This window comes from Stegodyphus dumicola, chromosome 9, assembly GCF_044657685.1.
Source record: "Stegodyphus dumicola isolate Sdum_Otavi_A_Nest chromosome 9, ASM4465768v1".
Classification (NCBI taxonomy): domain Eukaryota; kingdom Metazoa; phylum Arthropoda; class Arachnida; order Araneae; family Eresidae; genus Stegodyphus; species Stegodyphus dumicola.
Genome location: NC_140776.1, coordinates 20,617,812 through 20,638,674, shown reverse-complemented (window position 1 = coordinate 20,638,674; position 20,863 = coordinate 20,617,812). Strand labels below are relative to the sequence as shown.

Below are 20,863 nucleotides of genomic sequence, written 5' to 3'. Positions count from 1 at the left end.
GTTGCGTTCGTGTATGTATTTGTTTTCTATTTGTGTTTTTATGTGTTATTCACTGTGTAATGTACTTTGTATGTCACCTCAACCACATATGTGATCCACCAACTTATGTCAAACAATTGCCCCTGTATGGCGTTGTAAAATTTTCTTAAATCTTATATAAACTTCCGGTGCGGCCTCGTGCGACTCCAGAGAGTTTTTGCCTCTGGATAGCGGAGGACGCGGGACATACTATGCCTGTTTACTTCTGTTAATTACCAGGCGTCCCACTTCTCCGTCACCTGTCACCCGTACGTGAGGACATAATAAAGGATTCTTTTTCTCCAAAACGGATTGTAAAATGGATTTAAAATTGATTCAGAAGAGATGTCTGTTCCTATATATGTATCTCGCATAACTCAAAAATCAGTTGCCTCAGAACGTTCAAATTTTGCACATGGGACTGTTATAAAATGTAGCTATGTACCTCGCTTTTGGGTTGCAAATGGTCACACCAAAATTATATAAATATATAGATATGTACCCACTTTGTTACCCGACTCGGTATGCTCATTTTTTTATTCTCATATATTGGTAAATTGTGCATTTTTTGCTTTAAAAGGGATGAAATTATGTTCTTCTCGTGTTCCCGTTAAGGTATCTTTGCCTTTAGTTAATGTGAATGCAATCGTTGTAGAATGATCAACAATTTACAAGTGGAGCTTCTAAGCCTAACGAAACCGCCATTTATTTATATTCGAAGCTTTTAGTAGAATAGTGAATTAAGTCATTTTCTGCACCAGGTTCAGTGTCTTTTTGCCGATTAGGACCAAAAGTAAAATTTCAGGTTTGTGCTCGGAAAATCTGTTTTCTTGGGTGCTGGCCAAATTGCTTGTTTTTGCGTAGAAATTGTAATTTTAATTGTAAAAAATGTTTTAACTGTATTTGGTGTTTTATATTTATCTGTATCCCTCAGTTATTAATGAGGATGTTTTGTGTTTTATGTAGTTTTGCCTTGCCATAAATTGAGAATTGAATTAATTGAATGAGAAATACATCTTAAACGAAATTCGGGGAAATAAGTTTAAATGAAATGCAGCAAAAAAGTGTTTAAATTTAATAGGACAAGGAAATCATGTGGTGTCTTTATCAGATTTTTCTTTTCTTTTTTGCACAGCAGAATAATTTATTTACGGATCTTGCAAAATTTTAACAAAGAAATGAAAATCACCTCAGTATATCATTAAACACTCTACAGTCTGCAATCAACTAAAAAAAAACGTAAAGTCAAGTATTTTACGGTTAAAGAACGCTAGATTTGTTAGGTGATTAGTAGATCTCCTTCCTTACCGGAATTTTTTCGTAGTGTAACTGAAAGCACTTCCGGTTAGCAATAGGAAAATTCGGATTTCAAATCCCAAGGAGGGTAACCTGGATTTTCGCACATTTTCAGCTAGAAAAATGCTAAATGTCTTTACAAGTGTGGAATAACTACAAAATCCAAAATGTGTTGGACGGTAAATCTTTACTACATGAATTTAGCAACTGTGTCCCAGCCTCCCCAATTTCTTTAAAGTGCGGAAGGATGTTAGGTATTTTCTCCCTTTTTACTGCGTCCCATCGTAGTGTAACTTGAAGCACGTCCGGCTAGCCTTGGGAGGTCCGGAGTTCGAATTTTGGTGGCGGTTTTGAACATTTTTCATGTTTCCTGCTTTGATAAAATTTCTGAGGGTTCTTCAGCCATTAATAATTTATAATAGTTAAAACAGTGCAATTATAGTTCAACTTCTAATTTCTTTTTAATTCCTTCACTCGCATTCCCTTGTAAAGACATACCTTGGGAAGCTCGATCTAAGTAGCTAAGAAATAACTGTAGTCGTCGGCGGGACTTTAACAGGCTAACAAGCACCTTTTCTAAGCGGACTGGCTGCCATTCCGGGGAGGAAAAAAAGCATATGCAATTAAATAAATTTAGCTTAGGGCTATTTTCATGACAAATACGGAGCGCAGTTAAACTAAAAATATGAAGGTATTGAGAAAGTGATTAGGTAATATTTACATGTCACTGAAGCTGCTTTAGTTTCTAAAAGTGAATGGAAGACCTGTCTTAGTGTTGATCCTTAACATCGTTGACGGGAAGTTGAAGGAATCTTTTTTTTTTTTTTTTTTTTTTTTTTTTAAAGAAATTAAATGATGAAGAGCCTGCATGAATATATCTGTGCTTCTCGCATTGTGATAAAACAACAGTGCCTAGAGCCATGCAAATTTGAATGACGTAATCCTCCACCCAAACATAGGCACCTGGAAGCACGAAATTTGAATTTCGAATTTGTTTTATTACCTATTTCAAATTTAGTAAAACTTTAACGAATTTTTCATTAACAAACTCAACGATTTCAAAGCGAACAGGAGCAATACTGTACGAAAAATAGCATTTTTATATCCAGCGCGCGAGACTATCTACCGGAAATTTTAAAGTGGAAGGAATGGAAAAAAAAAGGAATTCTATGTTGTTTTTAAATATTTTGCGATATTGGTGTTGAATTGAATTTTATCTGGTTTAAGTCCGAAGAATATGATATGTAATAAATAAAGGTTACATATGAAACGTTAGAAAAAGTCCCTTTGGGCGTAATAAAATCTGAAACTTTCGGATTATTATTTTCCTTTTCTTTATTATTTATTTAAAATATTTAGTTCAGATTTTTATAGGCTACTAGGCATAAAAAAAAAAGTATAAATTTATAAATTGCCCTTTTCTGCTAATTATTTTTAAACACCTGTTAATTCAAGTTAACTCTGCACTTTTGTTTAATTCATTACAAGACATTTTCGGTCTCTTTTTACTAAAGGGAAGTGTAACAAATTATTTCTCTCACTATTTCAAAATGCCTTTTGGATTTGAATTACAGTTAGTAATCTATCAGCTAATTAAGCTTTGATTTTTATGAAATCCTATAATAAACATTAATTATATAAATAAACATTTAAAAGAAGTTTTATTTTGTAGAGACATTAGGTTAATTGGAAGCAGGAGAGATGAAAAATGAGCAATCGAACCACGCACCTCCGGAATACGCGCCCAGCGTGCTGACCATTACACTAGGAAGGCATACTAAGAAGACGGGAGAAATACCTTATAACTTAAATTATTTATTTGAATCATTCAAGTAATGTTTTCCTTCATCGAAATATTTTGATTAAAGCTTTTGATATCAATATTTCAAACAAACACTTATATTCTAAGCAACTCCATTCCATCGGACTTTTATATATATATATATATATATATCATTTTATTATAAATTTATTTTTATATTTACTCAGTAGAAGGCAGTAGTCTTTATAAAATATCGAATATACAAGCAACGTTTAGAACATTTTTCATTTATATACTGCAACTTCCATAAAATGAAATGAAGCCCGATTTGACTGACGAAAGAGCTCCTGACCCTAATTCATTAATTATTGTAAATCTATTGCTGATTTGTTGACTACCATTTACTTTATCCCTTTACTATAGGTAAGCCTATCACCTAAAAGGCCTGACCTTAATTTGACATTCCTAAGTAATAGTAATCAGACTGTGATTTTTTAATGATTGTACAATTAAAAATTTATATCTGGCTTCTTAACCTTTCTTTAATGCATTCTGATTTATCTTCGTCCAGAAATTAAATATGATAATTTAATTATTATTATTCCCTGATAACATCTGAAGAAAGTAAAAAAAAAAAAAAAAGAGAGTAAAAAAAAAAAAAAAAAAAAAAAAAAAAAACTTAAAATTATTTAAATATTTATCAAATTAAAATCATTTTTAATTATTAAACTTAAATATAATAACAAAGTTAATTACTAAATGTATTTAATTATAAAAATATCTACTAGATGTATGTGATATACATCGTTTTAAGCATTATAACATCTGGCAATGAAAACTCAACTCGCATGGTTATTTTCGATTTCTTCCTTGCTTCCGCTCACTCTCCAACTAAACAGCAAAATATGGTGAAAAACGCTATACGTATCAAAAAGTAATCAATCGAAGAGCAACCTAATATTAAATCTAATATTATCAACGTAATTACTTATTCATGTAATAATACGTTAAAAGTGAAAGATAATTAATTTTCCAAAAATAAATTCTCATTTAGGATAAAAATTTTCCATCGAAAGATTAATCTATAATTTTATGTAAGCACGAGCAGATAATTACTTTTCTTTTTACTTTCGTTCCTTTGTCTTTGGGAGGTGTATGTGCTAACATTAAAGATGCAGAAAATTTTACGGAATTATGTTTACAGTGTAAAATGCATAAAAATGATTGAGTAAAATTAATAGAAAATGTTTACTTAATGTGCTCTAAATATTCATGTCATGTCTTTAAGCAAAAATCCCTAACATGAAGCATTGTTCCTATCGATTAGATGAAGTTTATAAATACATATATAAGATGCAATTAATTCTTTTTGAGTAAATTTACGAGAAAAAAGATAATAGTAATAAATTACAATACACGACAAATGGCACTGACACCTAATACTTACTCGCTAAGTACTTGAGGCTTTTTTCTCCATAACTAAACTACTAACGTATCATTATATTAAATCTTAAACACAAAATAAGAAAATTCATTCAAGTAATCTTTTAAGATTTTTGCATATGGTTTTCAAGTGACCGAGTAACAATACCTCTAGTGTAAACGCCCAGCGTGCAGACCACCACACCACGAAGGTATGCTAAGGCGGGAGAAATATACTATAGCTATCTTCACTAAACTTTCTACAGTAATTTTCTAGGCCTGGGAAAGGACAATGTTAAATTTCCTAACCCCCCCCCCCAAAAAAAAGTAGCTAAAATCAGAAATATACATTAAAAATTCTGAAAACGCAAATTTTCGTCCTCATTTTTCCGAATGGCAACAGTCTCGCACGCTGGAGAGACAGGTATGCTTCATTTCGAGAAGTGTTGCCAATGTTCGCTATCAAATTTTAGAGTTTGTTAATAAAAAATTGTACAATGAAATAAAAATATCATTACCAAACATTTAAACCATTATTTCCGATTCCAAAAATTCCTGAGAAGCCATTAAGGCTTTTTCCGTCTTCGTACGACTTTAATCAGCTGAGATATTAATTAAAAACTCTGAAAACACTATATTTCGTACTCATTTTTCCGCGTGGCAACAGTCTCGCGCGTTGTAGATATAATACTTTATTTCGAAAAGTATTGCTACTGCTCGCTAGTTTATTATAACTACTCAACTCTCTGAAATGCAAAATAACCCATTCCCTGCCATGATTCCCATATGGGGATCGCCTACATTTGTATACATTGTGACGTCATGCTGCACCTGGGTGGTCCCTTACGGGTGGTCATGCTTTCCTGAAGATAGCAACTAAGGGCAGAAATCTTAAACAAACACGTGGACTCAGTTAGTTGAGCTCACGAGTTTATTTTTCTTGCTCTCTCGTTATTTTTCACGAAAAAAATAATACGGTTATTTTCAAAGCACATAAAAGTTATTTAGGAACAATTATTTTTGTTGTACTGAAATCCCCTTGATCAGTGGTAAGTAATTAATGTATTTATATATTATTTATCCTCATACTGTAATTTGGATGGGTACAATGAACTTAGATATATCGATCCCCATTTGGGGATCATAGGTGATACTGACTAAAATTGTAAAAAAAAAAGACTGTTTTTCTTTCTTCTTTTTCAAGAAATGTTGCGTAAAAGATATCTTTCTTTAAAAGAAATAGAAGAAATTGTAAATTCTGATGATTTTTTTGCATCTGACGATGACGACCATAATAGCCCCGTAGATATTGTTGAAATTCCACCAGAGCGGGTTGATGAGATTTCAAATGATGAGGACATGGATGACAACGTAATTGATGACGAAGAACCACTTGATGTTCCCGGGTGTGTTGAAATTCACCATGTGGCAGGATTTGAGGAAAATATTTTAGTGAATGCAACTGAATCTTCAGCAAATGAAGTAACAAAAGGTACCGGCTTACCACCTGCTAAAAAGAGAAAAAAAGTATTGACTTCCAATTGGAAAAAGAAGCAACCTAAGTACTCGAAACTATATGAAACTAAATGAATTCTGACGTCATAGAGACAAGGCGAAATTATGTCATTAGAAAACTCAGAGGAAAATCCCTGGTAGAGTGTTTTGAAATACTTCTGATAATGAAACCGTCACCTACATTGTCCAGCAGTCAGTAATATACGCCAGACAGAAAAACAATCATCAATTTCAGCTTTCTAATAACTGCCTAGAACATTTATTGGAATACTTCTTTTCACTGGCTATCATTCACTTCCACAAGAACAATTATATTGGCGTGAAGATGAAGACATGAACATTCCGTGTGTTAGAGCATGCATGAGTCGGAATAGGTATCTGGAAATTAAACGGTACCTACATATCAGTGACAACTCCGATTTAGAAAGGATTCCACTAGGTGAACGTGATAACCTCTTCAAGATTCGCCCATTGATTGACAAGCTGAACGACAAATTTCAACAATTACGGGTGTTTTCTGGAAGTTTGAGCATTGGCGAACAAATGGTTCGTTACTATGGACATCACTACCTCAAACAATTTATACGTGGTAAGCCAGTGCGGTTTGGGTTCAGACAATGGGCTATCTATTTTTCACAGACTGGATATTGTTATCAGACTCAAGTGTATGAAGGCAAATCAAAGAAATTAGGAGATGATGAAAGCATCAGTTGGCTTGGGACATCTGTTGTCCTTCAGATGATATCTATTCTTCAGACACCAAATGCTCATAAAGTTTACTTCGACAATTTTTTCACAGGAATTTCTCTGATGAAACATTTGCAGGACCTTGACGTTAGAGCAACAGGAACTGTTCGATTCAACAGATTGAACAAATGCCTTATTGCAATATACAAATAGATAAGGAAAAAAGAACGCTGGGCATATGACTACAAATTTGATTCCTGTAATGAAATTTTAGCTGTCACGTGGAATGACAACAGTTCTGTCTAATCATGAAACTATCGAACCAATATCAGAGGTGAAGCGATGGAGTAGAACAGAGAAGAAAGATATTCAAGTACCACAACCATACCCAATATCAGAATATAACAAATGCATGGGTGGAGTAGACAAGATGGATTGGAATGTTCAAAAATACAGAATCAGAATAAGGGAGAAAAATGGTATTTTCCTTTTCTTACTAATGCGATTGACGTAACACTGGTTAACGCACTGTATTGTATTTCAAATGATAAAATTCCATTGCTAGATTTTAGGAGGATGGTTGCTAGAGGAAATCTTGCTTTATTTTCAGAACTCTCAGATGCAAAACAGGGTAGAAGGAATTCTTTCACTAAAGCATCAATTAATCGTGTTCCTATTGTTATCAGAACATCTGGTAATCATTATATTAAACGGACTGAAAATGTTAAACAAAGAAAATGTGCAGTGTGCAGAACAAATGCAAGAAAACAATGTGGAAATTGTAATGTTGCATTACACGTAGACTGTTTTGAACGCCGGCATTAAAAGTAGATAGTATCAGCCATGATCCCCATTTGGGGATCGGACTTAAATTTAAAATTTCTGAAAAAAATTGACGCATTTATCAGAAAAACATGTTTTTCTCATTATTTAGATGTAAACTAACAGAAATAAAATAAAAATTGATGAAATAAAAATTTGGCAGTTAATGGGATAATCATGAGAGGGCAATACATAAATATTGTTTCTCTACCGAGTGTGTGAAGTAAAGCCTTGTGCGAGTTTATGAATGTTTTTAAAGTTTTTATACATTCAAGTTTTTATAAATCAAGTAGAACACTTACTCTAAATATAGTTCAAACGTCAGCGGGTTTAAGCTAAATTTAAGCTGCACTGTTAGAATGCGTAATAACTGATCAAGATTTTCTCAGGTGCAAAGGGATAATATATAATAAAAACTAGCTGTTTCGAAATGGGCTATTTTTTTAATGTTCTCAACGTAAACAACTAAATTCAAAATAAGAGTTTTATAGGAAGGACATCTTCACTAAAGGCGGTAGGAAAACATCTGTCTTTTCAATGTACGCTGTATAAAGTGAAATTTGAAATGATGCGAGGTATTTTGTGGGTCTGACTGTGGAATCAATATTTTAATACAGATTCTTAACAGTAAAACTTACACCTTCATTCTAATATAAGATACATTGGAGAACGTTTTGGTAACAGTATATTAAATTAATGTTTCATACCAGAACATGAGAGTTTGCATACACAGCTGCTTATATTGGGTCACATAAAAAGTCTCCGAGGATTTTTGGTACATTTTGGAGTAAAAGTTTTTTTATTGAAAATCATTTTCAATCAAGTACATACTGACCATCATTATCTACGACCTTTTGCCATTTTCTGGTACCTTCGTAATTCCATCGGTATAGAAATTCTGTGGTTTATTGTCGAAATATTTAGCCAAGTGATTTTCAGCGGCTTTTCTGTCGGCCAAATTTTCACCATCAGGAGAGGTTTGCAGAGACCGAAGCAAATGGTAGTCAGACTGTGCAAGATCCGGACTATACAGCAGATGCATCAAAACATCCCGACCAAGCTCCGTCAATTTGTTCAGAGTCATCAAAGTTGTGTGTGGTCTCGCATTGTCGTAATGGAGCACAACTCTATTTCTGTTGGCCAATTATATGCTCTTCGTGGATAGGTTCGTTCAAACGGTCGAGATGTGCACAGAATAGCGCTGAACTGATGATTTCGCCAGGTTGCGGTAACTTTTAATGGACAATTCCTCGTGTGGCATCCAAAATCGAGCTTCGTTTTTTAGTCTTCTCTTTTCAAATGATCCCAATCTGTCACGTGGTTGATGTTTAGTACCTCCGCTATTTCTTGACAGCTTGCGTGCCGATCTTGCTAAACCAGTTGCAAAATTGCATCGACTTTTTCAGTGACTGGCCGACCAGAGCAAGGTGCATCTTTGACATCGAAATTTCCCGAACGGATTTGAGCAAACCACTCCTAGGTCCTTCGTTCATTCATAGTATTCCCATCACACACTTCACAAATTTTCAGCATGTTTTGGCAGCGTTTTTAACTTTTTTTTTAATAGCAAAAAAGCATGGCATAATATATTTCTTCAGTTATTTTCTTCATTTTCAAATCAAGGTAACTTTTTATACGAGAAACGAATTAGAAAACTATCTTCACAAATAATGGAAGGCTCATTAAACGTCTAAATAATGAGATAATAAAACGTCTAAATAATCTACACTAAAATAATACCAAAAAATTAAATACCAAAATAAAGTTAACGGTATTATACTTCAGTGAATAATTATTGACTGGAATTTGTAACTGAAGCTTTGATTATGTTAGCAATAATTTAGTGAATATGAGCATTATACGCAATTATGATAGTCATTTGATTTTTAGGCGTAATTAATTATGGGTATCATTGAAATGTGATAATTTATATTTGAGAATTAAAATTTAGAAATTGCAGACACATCTGGTAGTGAATCTTAAATGGAATATTTCGAGAGTCATTAGAATTTTTGGTGGCTTTGCAAATGCGGTCAAGAGCAGGAGACTGACGTTAATTACGGAAGGCGAAAGTAAACGGCTGTATCAGGGATCATAAGGGGAGATATATTTTAAAATAAAAGTGTTTTTAGGTCTCATTCAGTATCAGTATATCAGAAATAAAATCTTCAATGGAGCTAGAGTTCTCTGTTCTTCACTGTAAGTCAATAATGTATATAAGGATGCACATGGTATCAGAATGGAGACAAATTATATAGGATACGAAAATCTATATTTATTTGTTTATTAACATTTCATTATTACATTGTTTTCGTTCAGGAATTTCCTTCCACCCCCTTCTGAGCAATACATACAGGTACATGTAAGTCGGCTGAAGAGCACTGTTATAAACAAATAATTCAACCCAATTCCAATTGAACAGCTCTTATTAATACTAATTGTTTACGGAAACTATCCTAGTTTTTCAAAAGCTCCGTATCATCTAACATAAAATTAATTAATTAATCATCTTAAGAATGATTTTGTGTTGAATATAGCAAAACATATGAGGGTTGGCTAGGCATGATTTCATGGAGAATTTTCTAAGGAAAATGGGCTCATATTTACATACCTTAAGGAAATCCACGAAAATGCTTACACAACGTGTCAGGTTGTAGTAGGGTTCCTTCAATCCATCTGTTAATTTTGCATCTAATTGTCAAGTGCTCTCCCCTTTTTTTTTTTTTTTTTTGGCTAGTTTATATATTCAAAGGAAAATACATGTTACTCATTGAACTTCGCACGTTGGTTTGAATAACCTGTAAACCCGATGAACAGTATATTTCTGTGACAAGGCGAGCTTTCTGACCGTACAATCTGTTTTACATTTAGCGAGCTTGTGCCGAATAAGTTTATTCGCTATTTTATGTAATTTCTGCAACATTTTGTAATTCTTTTACTTTGTTTCATTTTAATTTTATTTTTTTAAAGATAATTTCTTTTTATTCACAAATATTTATATTTTCTATTTTTATAATAAGTGAAACATTTAATTAGATTCTGATATTTTGTTTTCATAAGATAAAGTACGAAACCTTTGTTAAAATTTTCATAGCTCACTGTAGTTCGGTGACCGTATTTTAATGTTATTTTTATTTTAATTTATATGGTATTTTAATTTAATTTTTTTTTGCGAGTCCATTCATCCGATTTGAAACTTGGAAATGAATTAACAAATCGATCTTTCCATTCAATTGGTCCTATCGACTTGAATACAGTGAGCCTGAGTAAACGGGAAGTATCTTTTGTAAATATAAAAACCATCATAAGGGCATTTCTAAATAATAATTTTAACGGGGATGGCTGTATTGGCGTTTTCGAGGTTTTTCCCACGTGTAACGTGCATGAGTCAATTTTGCTTGGAAAGTTCTCCACGAGGCACCCTTACCCTTAGGCAAATAACCTTCGAATGCTTTGCTATAATCAAACAAACCAGAACAAACAATAGATATATAAATAAGTAGCTTAAAAACTGCTATATTTTATGTATACTTATCAAGTAGTATTTAAATACATATAATGATTAAAAGAAAGGAAAAGCCGGATCCTAACTGATTGTATATAATGTAATCCCTATGAAGGCCTTAACAATTCTTTCTCACTTAAAGTCGCAACCCAAAAAGAGAACAAGTAAAATTAAACTTCAGATACGTATACAATACTGAATCTAATACAAAAAATGCAAAATATAAAAATAAATTATATATGTACGAAACCTAACTAACTATTTATATTGATATTACGTAAATATACGTATGGTAATGAACATTGTATAATAAAGATATTTTTCTTTGATATTTTATACCTTGTTCTATATTTGGTTCCATTTATATACACCTATACAAAGATATATATAATTTAAGGACTCCATTTAAGGATTATAGTAGTACTTAATATTACTACATACAAAACCCAAAAGTGCATCAATAATGTATTTTTCAGTATTATTTAACTTCATTCTGAAGAATTTTCTGCAGTCTAGTTTGCGTTATTTTATTCATAAGTCTCAAATAAAAACAATTATTGTTTATATGTCATTAGAAAATTAACCAAAAAGCAGCGACCACAATGTAATTGAAAAACAGTCCTTAGACGTGAAAAGGTTGAAAGCCATTCGGTTATAACTATTATCTCAAATACTCAGCTACTTCGCATACATGGAACATAGCATTCGAAATGAAAAACTCAATATTTACTAAAAATTCATTCGTGTAACAAATATCTGTCTTTCTACACCTATGGTTTTAAAAAAAGATGTTATTTATCTTACAGTTTATCGTTAAGTAATACATTTTCATTGTACAAAATTGCATTCATTCGAAGAATTCAGCTTGTATTTTCCTCTGTATAAAACTGAATGTAGAGAAGTTAGATGTTTAAACAACCCCCACATTTTCTCAAGATCCCGAGCAAGATTGTCCCCTCCTTGTCAGCTCTCCCCCTGAAAAAAGGGATTGTAAATGTACGACCTGACCGCATATGGGGTGATTTCGAATTTTTAGGGTAAGAAACACAAAAAATTGGCCAATGCACTTGCCAGGACTCAAACTGGACCTCGTGAATACGCGCTGAGTGTATTACCATTACGCCACGAAAGCCTACAGATAGGAGACAGAAAAGACCTCATTTACTCCCCTTTTAAAGGGCGACTGGGGATTATGGGACCCTGCTTGTGAAGAATCATCATCCGCCACCTTAATTTGCGGGGGGTAGTCACTTCTACAGGTCACCTCTGTAGAGACATTAGGTCATTTTGGTGCTGGAGGAGTAAAAAATGAGCAATGCCTTCGCCGGGACTCGAACCTTGACCTCTCAAATACGAGCCGAATGTGCTACCATTACACCACGAAGGCATGCAGAAAGGGGGGAGAAAATACATTGTAAGCTGTTTTAAGTTTCTATAAAAATTAATGCACAAGACCAATGAATATCGGCAGTATAAACACCCTTCAAATCTTTGTTTCCTGAGGCGACACGAGGAGGCATGATGGTTAGCTGAAGTTACTTGATTCTCAGGCTGCTGTTGTCTAGTTTGAGTCCTGAAGTACAAGCTATGAACCCTTGTCACTAGTCATGACTTTGTGGATCCCGGACTTTTGATGTTTGCCGTAGAGGTTCCAGGTACAAACTCTTGTACTCTTCTCCCTATCCGTTCTCGAAAAAATTTGGAGCATAATCAGACACTTCTCAGAAGTTTTCCTTTAATTAAACAAAGCAACTCAACCCCTCTTGAGGATAGATCCGTTTGCGATTTCTTTAATTTTCTCGTGGATAAAAAAAGAACCATTTTTCATTAAAATGCTTCGTGAATGAGATTTGAGAAGTTGACGTTTCATTAGATACTTATTGATGTAATACTTATTGAATCTTGTTTTAAAATTGGTTAATCTTATTTTAATCTGTTTCTTCTCAAATCCTTCGTGAAACAGCCTCTGTTGATGCCTTATATAACTATAAGAAGTTTTAAATTTGCAATTTCATACGAAGCAGAATGATATTATTATTTTACTGATATAATTTGAAATATTTGAGAGCTTCATTTCCTGTAACAAGGAAATTCACTTTTTTGACGGTACCCATAATTGAAGTCGACAACAATTAATTTATTTCACACTCAGTAAACTCCTGTTATTTAAAACAATTCATTAAATAATAAAAAATAAAGAAATTAAAAAATCTCTTAAAGGTTTCAGATTTTAAATTACGTCCAAAGGGGCGTTTTTTTAGCATTTTGTGTGTTACCTTTTTTTTTTTTTTTTCTTTGAGAACATACAGACTCCCCGAAACAGATCTTCACGAAAACAGATAAGTTCACTGGCCAAGTCACTCCTAACATTTTCAAATCGTTCTGTAAGCATAATCTAGGACCATCAAATGTAGGGCACGAGAAAATCAAATGTTCCACATCCTGAGGAACTCTCTTTTTCCGATACACAATCTCGCGCGCTGGAAATAAGAATGTTTTTTTCTGTACAACGTTGCCATGAAAACTTTGAGTTTGCTAATCAAAATTTCATTAAAATTTTGCAAAATATGAAATCGATAATAAAACAAATCGCAAATTGCAAATTTGGGCTTCCAGATGCCCATATTGGATGGCTCTAGGTACTGCTGATCCATCACAGTGCGAGAGACATACATACATTTATGCAAATTCTTCATTATTTAATTTCTTTAATATAATACAGGGCGATAATATTTGTTAGCAACAATTTGGAAGTGAAACAACGCTTGTAGCAAATGACAAAATTAAATTAATAGTCTTTCTTTCTGGGTTAATTGCTCCTTTGGACTAATAAAAGAAAAAAATATATAAAACATTATTGTTACATCTGTTCTTGTTCTTAAAAGATGTTGCATAAATAAAAAAATCTGTATTTCTTAATTCAAAATTGGCATCAATATCTCTTTTCATAAATTTTATCATTATTTCCAGCAAGATTCCTTCAGGAGCTCTGGATGAAGAAGAAGACAATCTAAAATACGAAACAATGTAAGAGTTCTTTGATAGATTCCTAACGCTCTCTTAATATATTTTTTTTTCGGAAGATACTATCGAAAACTTCATGATCAATATTTCCCGTTCTTCATCCCCGTCTGAAACAATTGGCTTCAAAAGGAAACTTGTCGGATGAGAACAATATATTTCGTGGCGCAGCGGGATTTTTCCTGATACTCAGGAAATCCCAAGAGACTGGGATTTAAGCTAAAAATATTGAAAAGAGAAAATGACGGGGAAAAGACAAACCGAAGAAAACGCAGTGTGATGCAACTATATGCGACATCTCTAATAATGGAAAGAATGAGAATCTTAAACCTCCGAAAATGCGTTTTCTATTATTTTCTGTAAATGAACTAAATCATGTTTAAAACCGTTAGTCTTACAATGAAATGAACTTGAAGTTTGGTTGGAGCTTAATGTTCTTCAAAACTGTGATTTTGAGGATGGTTATTCGTAGTATTAGTCATTTTGACAGCTTGTTTACGGTAGGTAAGCTTCTTTCGCAAGTTAAATTGAATTTTTTGAAATATTACTTTCGAAGTAGGCTGCTTGAATTTACTTTTCTTTCTATGCGCATCTATGCAATATTTTTGATAAATCATCTCTGAAAAATATTTCAGAAGTATTGTCAGCGACTTTATGCCTAAAATTTATGTATAGTGTATACGTTTACATCCTTCATTTTTACCTAGAAATTTTGCTTAACTACTGAATTATAATTAAGTTGATAGATTTTAGGGTGTATTAATCTCTATTTTTCAAATTGTTAATATTACATATAAAAGCATAACATGAAAAATATCACATTTTGTGGGAAATAAATCTAATCACATTTCGTAAGAAATAAAAGTTCTACTCACATTTTGGAAAAATTAAAATGGTTTCCACAACTCTTATATATTTTTAATAGGCCTGCGGTGATTAATTTTACAGTTCTGTTTTTATATGTCCTCACAGTGTAAGTTGTACAACTTATGGCTTCTTATTAGTTTCATTATTTATTTTATATTTAAATATTACCCGCAATGCTTGCGCTAAAGCTGAAAAGTAATAAACAAATAATTTATTATTAGAAAATGTTTTCTAATTATAAATTATATATATATATATATATACTGACGAGCCGAAACATTATGACCATCCTCACATTCTTCAATGAACTCGTCTGGATAACGTTTATTGAAAAATCTGGGAATAGTCATAATGCTTTGGGAAGGATTAATGGAGGGCACGTGATTAAGTGGGAATGGATGATCTTTAAATGATGGTGTAGAATGTAAAGCATCATTCTTGACCTTACTTTTGCGAATGATCGGAAGGGCTGCCGATCTAAACGAATTTGATTGAGGGCAAGATTACGATGTCCCGAAGATTCCAAATGAGTATCTCCGAAGCTGCTCGAATGGTAGGTTGCATTTCCGCAAAGTGAATATATGAGCATAGCAGTAGACAGCAAAGTGTTGGCGGTCCACGTGTCATCAAAGAAAAATTGTCAGGACTTGTGTTTCTCTTGATTTGCTTTGGAAACATGATGTGTCCTGAATAGGAACAGGGAGCTTATTCAAGCTATGTTCAAATATGTGTGGAACGGACAACACCAGCAGGAAGGGTTGACTTCTCTGGTCAACCCTTCCTGCTGGTTGACTTCCTTTATTTTCTATAAGATTATAGGTGCTCCCGTGCTTCGGGATACAGAGACCAACCACTTGTGGTCTGAATATAAAACTACTAACTAAAATTTTAAATAAGAGCTAACTTTGAATTAGTTTACAAATACCTAACACTAAGATTGGCCTTTTAAATTATTACGTGTGTAGTACGCAAACTGCCGAAACTACAATACATTTTAAAATATCAAAAGGACTAAACCTCTGGCCTTAAAGGCAAACAACAGCTGATTGAAAACTCGCGTGTAATGCAGTGGTAAGGCGGCTCACTTCCTCCCTCTCTCTCTAACTCTTGGCCAAAAGCCACAACTTAAATACTTGGGCGTTAGCAAGTACAATTTGCATAAACAAGTTAACACATCTAATTCTGGCCTGAAGTGGAAAATAAGAACTGATTGTAAAGTTTTAAAATAAAATAATCGTTAGTAAATCTTAAGATCCTTACAAAATGACGCTGGAGATAGTTCCGCTTGATATTGCAAAATCGGCGCCAGACAGTGCTCAGCTGGCAGCCTAATGCAATGCAGTGCAACTGTTTCAGAACACACAGTTCAGCTTACATTGTTGGATATAGAACTGCCCAATAGACCTCCCACTCGTGTGCCTATGTTGAACAAGCATCATTGCCAACTACGCGTACAGTGAGCCCGGTAGCATCGAGATATACACCAAACAACACGATACATATCAAACAATGCTAAATTTTAACACAATAATTAAAAGCACATATGAGATCTTCAAGAATCGAAAACTGAATTTTACTGATAAGTGCAAAAAATAACAACTCAATGGAGAAGTTGAGAAATTTTGTAATTGATTGTAAATTTAAATAATTATTGGGTACGTGTCAGCTAAACGTCACTTTCGGCTTAGTGTCCTGTTGACTAAATGTCTTGACAGTTAACTGTCTCGTAGCTAAATGCCCTGACGGCGAATTCTGTGTGTCGGCTAAATGTCCTGTCGGGTAAGAGTCCTGTCGGCTAACTGTCCGTGTCGGCTAAATTTCCTATCGGCTAACTGTCCGTGTCGGCTAAATGTCCTGTTGGCTAAGTTTCCGTGTCGGCTAAATGTCCTGTCGGCTAAGTGGTGTCGGTTAAGTGTCCCGTCGGTTAAGTGGTTGTCGGCTAAGTGTCACGAACCTTATTCAGACCCCTGTAGAACCCGTTCCGCCTATCATATTTTGATGAACTTTAGTACATACATTATATGGACTATGTTGAAAAGATTTCTTCGATAAAATATAGTTCAAATTTTGACCAGCAGATGTCAATTTTCAAATATTCCTTATACAAATTAGTGAAACTTGTAAAGAGACAAGCAGTCAGAGCCAGAAAATCATTCTGCGTGCCGTTGACATCGTTAATCATAGATCATAGATAACAGAAGAAAGATCGCGCGTTGCTGGTAAAAATGTTTTATCAGAACGGCAACAATAGCTTAGTTGTTTGCCTGAATATCGTCGTTTAAAGGGATTGCGAAAATGTCCCATGTCGAAGAAGGGTTTGAAGATGATTATGAACATTTTTATTACCGAAATCTTTTCCCCATGGCCCATATAACTTATATACCAAATTTAATCAAACTTCAATAAGTAGAACATGTTCTAGAGGGGTCTGAATAGGGTCACTTTAATTATAACCACCCTGTACGTATACAGAATCTTCAACTTCTAATGCTTCTATTGTGTTAATGACGAAACAAATGTCTCAAACTCTCATTTTTACCTTGTACATTAATTTTAAGTGATTTCAAGGAAGCATCTACAGAACGTGTGTAAAAGATACGGGCAAAGTAAATGAGGGTATCAAAAGTTCGGAGTGTCCTACGTTTTTAACAGGAATAAGTTTTTCTGAATATTAATCCTGAGCTACTGCAAGCTTTTGAACGCATGAAAGTATAATATGAGACAAGAACGCATAAAAAATGTTATTCCATCTGCTTATAGTAAGAAAGAATTAAACTGCAATTGACTGCGAACTTTTAGCCTACAAGCAACAAACACAAAGTATCAAATTGTATGGCAAAATGCTGCTTTTAATACAGACACAAATTAATTTTATGACAAAAACACTAAATTTTATGGCAAAATGCTGCCTCAATTATCTGAGGTAATTGGGATCATAATCATCTAGGATTATCGAAACCTCTGTCAATGGACACTCAGTGTCAATGAACACTCACAAGTAAACCCTACTCTCTTTTGATACCAGTTTCCCGGAAACCCATACATGTTCTGAAAGCTTATATCACAAGTAGGAAAACTGCGAAATCCTAGTTACAGAGGTCAAGCGATTAAGAGCTATAGGGCCCAAACAGTATCAGAAAAGTGTTGGAAACATGACACCAAAAGTCGCTAAAATGCTCGTTTCACGTATTTATATGAACTAATGATATGGTAAGAAGGTTGGGATCTCAATGCAAAGAAAGAAACATCTCGTTGAAAAGAAAACGGTATACGTTGGAGTATTGAAAATGTGTATTACAAGAAGGAATCAATGTGCAATTCATCAAATAAACAGTGATAAGGGCAGAAAGACAGTTCACACTGGGTACATTTTACAAAAGCTATAGCCTCATACATTGCACACTTATCATTTGTCAACGAATCGAAGCAGTAATCCATTGGCGCTATCCACATTCCAGGTTCGTCGTCCAAGTATTTGCCATAAAAAGCATACTTAATTACGTTCTTAACAAGATGAGCGCTGAATTGATATAGTGAAAAAAACTGCAGAGCCAGAAAACTATCGCGATGCCAAATGTGCTTCTGTGTCTCGATAATGATTCTGTCCTTATGCAACGAACAAAAGATTTGTAGTGTCTGAAAAAAATGAATATCCAGAGGCTTGGTCTTTCCCGTAAATCCTTCAGGTACTAGTTCCTTTTATAGGACTTTACCATTAGGTACTTCGGAAGCAGATAATGCATGAACATAGAAGAAATAGAGACGTCATTAAGGAAATATATCCATCTATGATACTTTGTGGGCTCAATAGCTCCTAAACGCTTGTCCCTCTGCCCCTAGGATTTCACAGTTTTTGTACTAGTGAGATAAGCTTTCAGAAAATATTATGGGTTTCCGGAAAAACGGTTATCAAAGAAGAGAAGGTTTACTTGTCAGTGTTCAATGATTACTAAGCTGTAAACCCTGTAATTTTTCTTCCGTAAGATATTCTAAATTTTTAAATTATATTGTAAAATAAATAGACAAGTAGTAATGCTAGCATTTTAGTAAACTCATTTATTACTGGATAAAACTTGTTTCCTTCAAATAAGTAAATGCTCTGTAACAGATTTTATTTCTGATAAAACTATTCATAGAAAATCTGGAATAACAAAACAAATCCTTCAAAATTTATGTAAAAGGACTTTTTGCTATCCTCACCGTGTATCTTTGTGTTCTCAATTGAAAAACACGTCCGGAAGAACCAGAGTTAGAATCCCAGTGATGGCATTGCTGATTTTTTCTGTTTCTTGCTTTGAAAAACCTTAAAAGGTTCTACAATGCACTTGTGCTATATTTATTTTCCTTCACTGCTATATCATTTTTTTATTTATTTATTTTATCTAAATGCTCATTGTTATTAGTCATATAAATAACAATAAATGCATGTCTATACACAACATTTCCACCTTATTTTTTAACGCGAAAGATTAACACAATATTAATGCAGCCACAAAAGTGAATATACCTGTTCACTCACTGCAATGTCTGTCTAATGTAGATATACTAATAACATTTCGTTACATTGCTTTACTTTAACCCAAAATTTATTAACATGTTTATTATAGCAGAATAAAGGTTAGGTGTTTTAACTAGCTTATCTTCACGCACATTTTCTGCTATAACATTAAGAAAACTAGAGTGGGCGTATTTACTTGTCTTTACGACTTAATCTTCTCTCATAATGAAAGCAGTCATTACTCTTTACATGGCCGTATAAAAATTAAATCACTCTACAGAAGAATCTCTATGCAATTGACTGTTTCGTAGTGATGTCCATTTTTCAGAGTATTGTCTAGTAATTATCATATGGAGCCATCAATGGTCTACAAATCATCTGCTTTCTAGAAATGATCGTTAATCTTTTAGATTTCTGCTATTATGCAATATTAGCAACCATATTATATACTCGACATACAAAAAAATCGGATAATAAAATCAGTCCGAGATCTCTGCACTGATTAACCGCATCGGTTATTAGCTTAAAGAACCGAGTATCAAATCGTAGAAGCGTAAAGTCTTAAACATGCATTAAAAGTAATTATTTAGCTATAAATAATATTAAGTGTGAAATAAAATTTTATTAAATACAAAATTGTGAGTTTTAGCTTTTCTGAAAATGGTAGTTTGATAACCGTGCTTTTAAACTAATGCATTTACAACATGAAAGGCATTTTTCACACTTCCGTATTCCAGTACATTGCCATGTTTAATTATCTGTTACAATATTTCTATGCGAAACCCCAAAAGTTTAATCATGATATCTGAGCTCTTTAAAAGCATACGTATGGAAGCTTTTATTTCATTTGACGACTTACTTAATTCTAATTAAATTTACTCACTGGTTTATCTTCTAATTTACTTTTTTTTCACTTTTAGGCCACACATAAAATTTCAATATTCATGCATTTTTACTAAAAAGTGCCACATGTCCAAAATTATCCTTGTCAAAAGATTTTATTCATTCCACTTTTATGTATTTAAGAAATGAATTTAATACCAAACTTTCAAGAGCTATTTAATCGCACAACCTTTCTTAACGCCCCGCATGTGTACATTTAGAACTGCACAGTTGTTTCCAGGAAAACCGTACTTAAGCCATGCAGTCCGATTAATCAAAAGAAAAAGAGGACTTCAATCTAATGAAGACCTTTCAATAATTATAAAAAATGATCAAATAAATGTTATAAAGAATATTTAGCTGATTATTCAATTAATTTCTTTATTAATAAATAATGATTAATTAATAATTTAATTAATAAATAATAGTTAATAATTGATAATTAAAAATAAAATAATAACATGTGATATGAAAAATTCTTACTGAATTTATTTACTAGGATCAACTTTACTGCATTTATTTGACTTAATTTTGTGAAATTTTTAAAATAAGATTTAAAAGTATATTA

General features: G+C 33.2%; 1 protein-coding gene across 2 annotated transcripts in view; it reads right to left on the bottom strand.

Moving 5' to 3' along the window:
• LOC118192022 (cell adhesion molecule Dscam1-like) overlaps positions 1–20,863 on the bottom strand; it is a 1,213,535-nt gene that overhangs the window by 29,616 nt on the left and 1,163,056 nt on the right. The gene's annotated exons all lie outside the window — the stretch shown is intronic.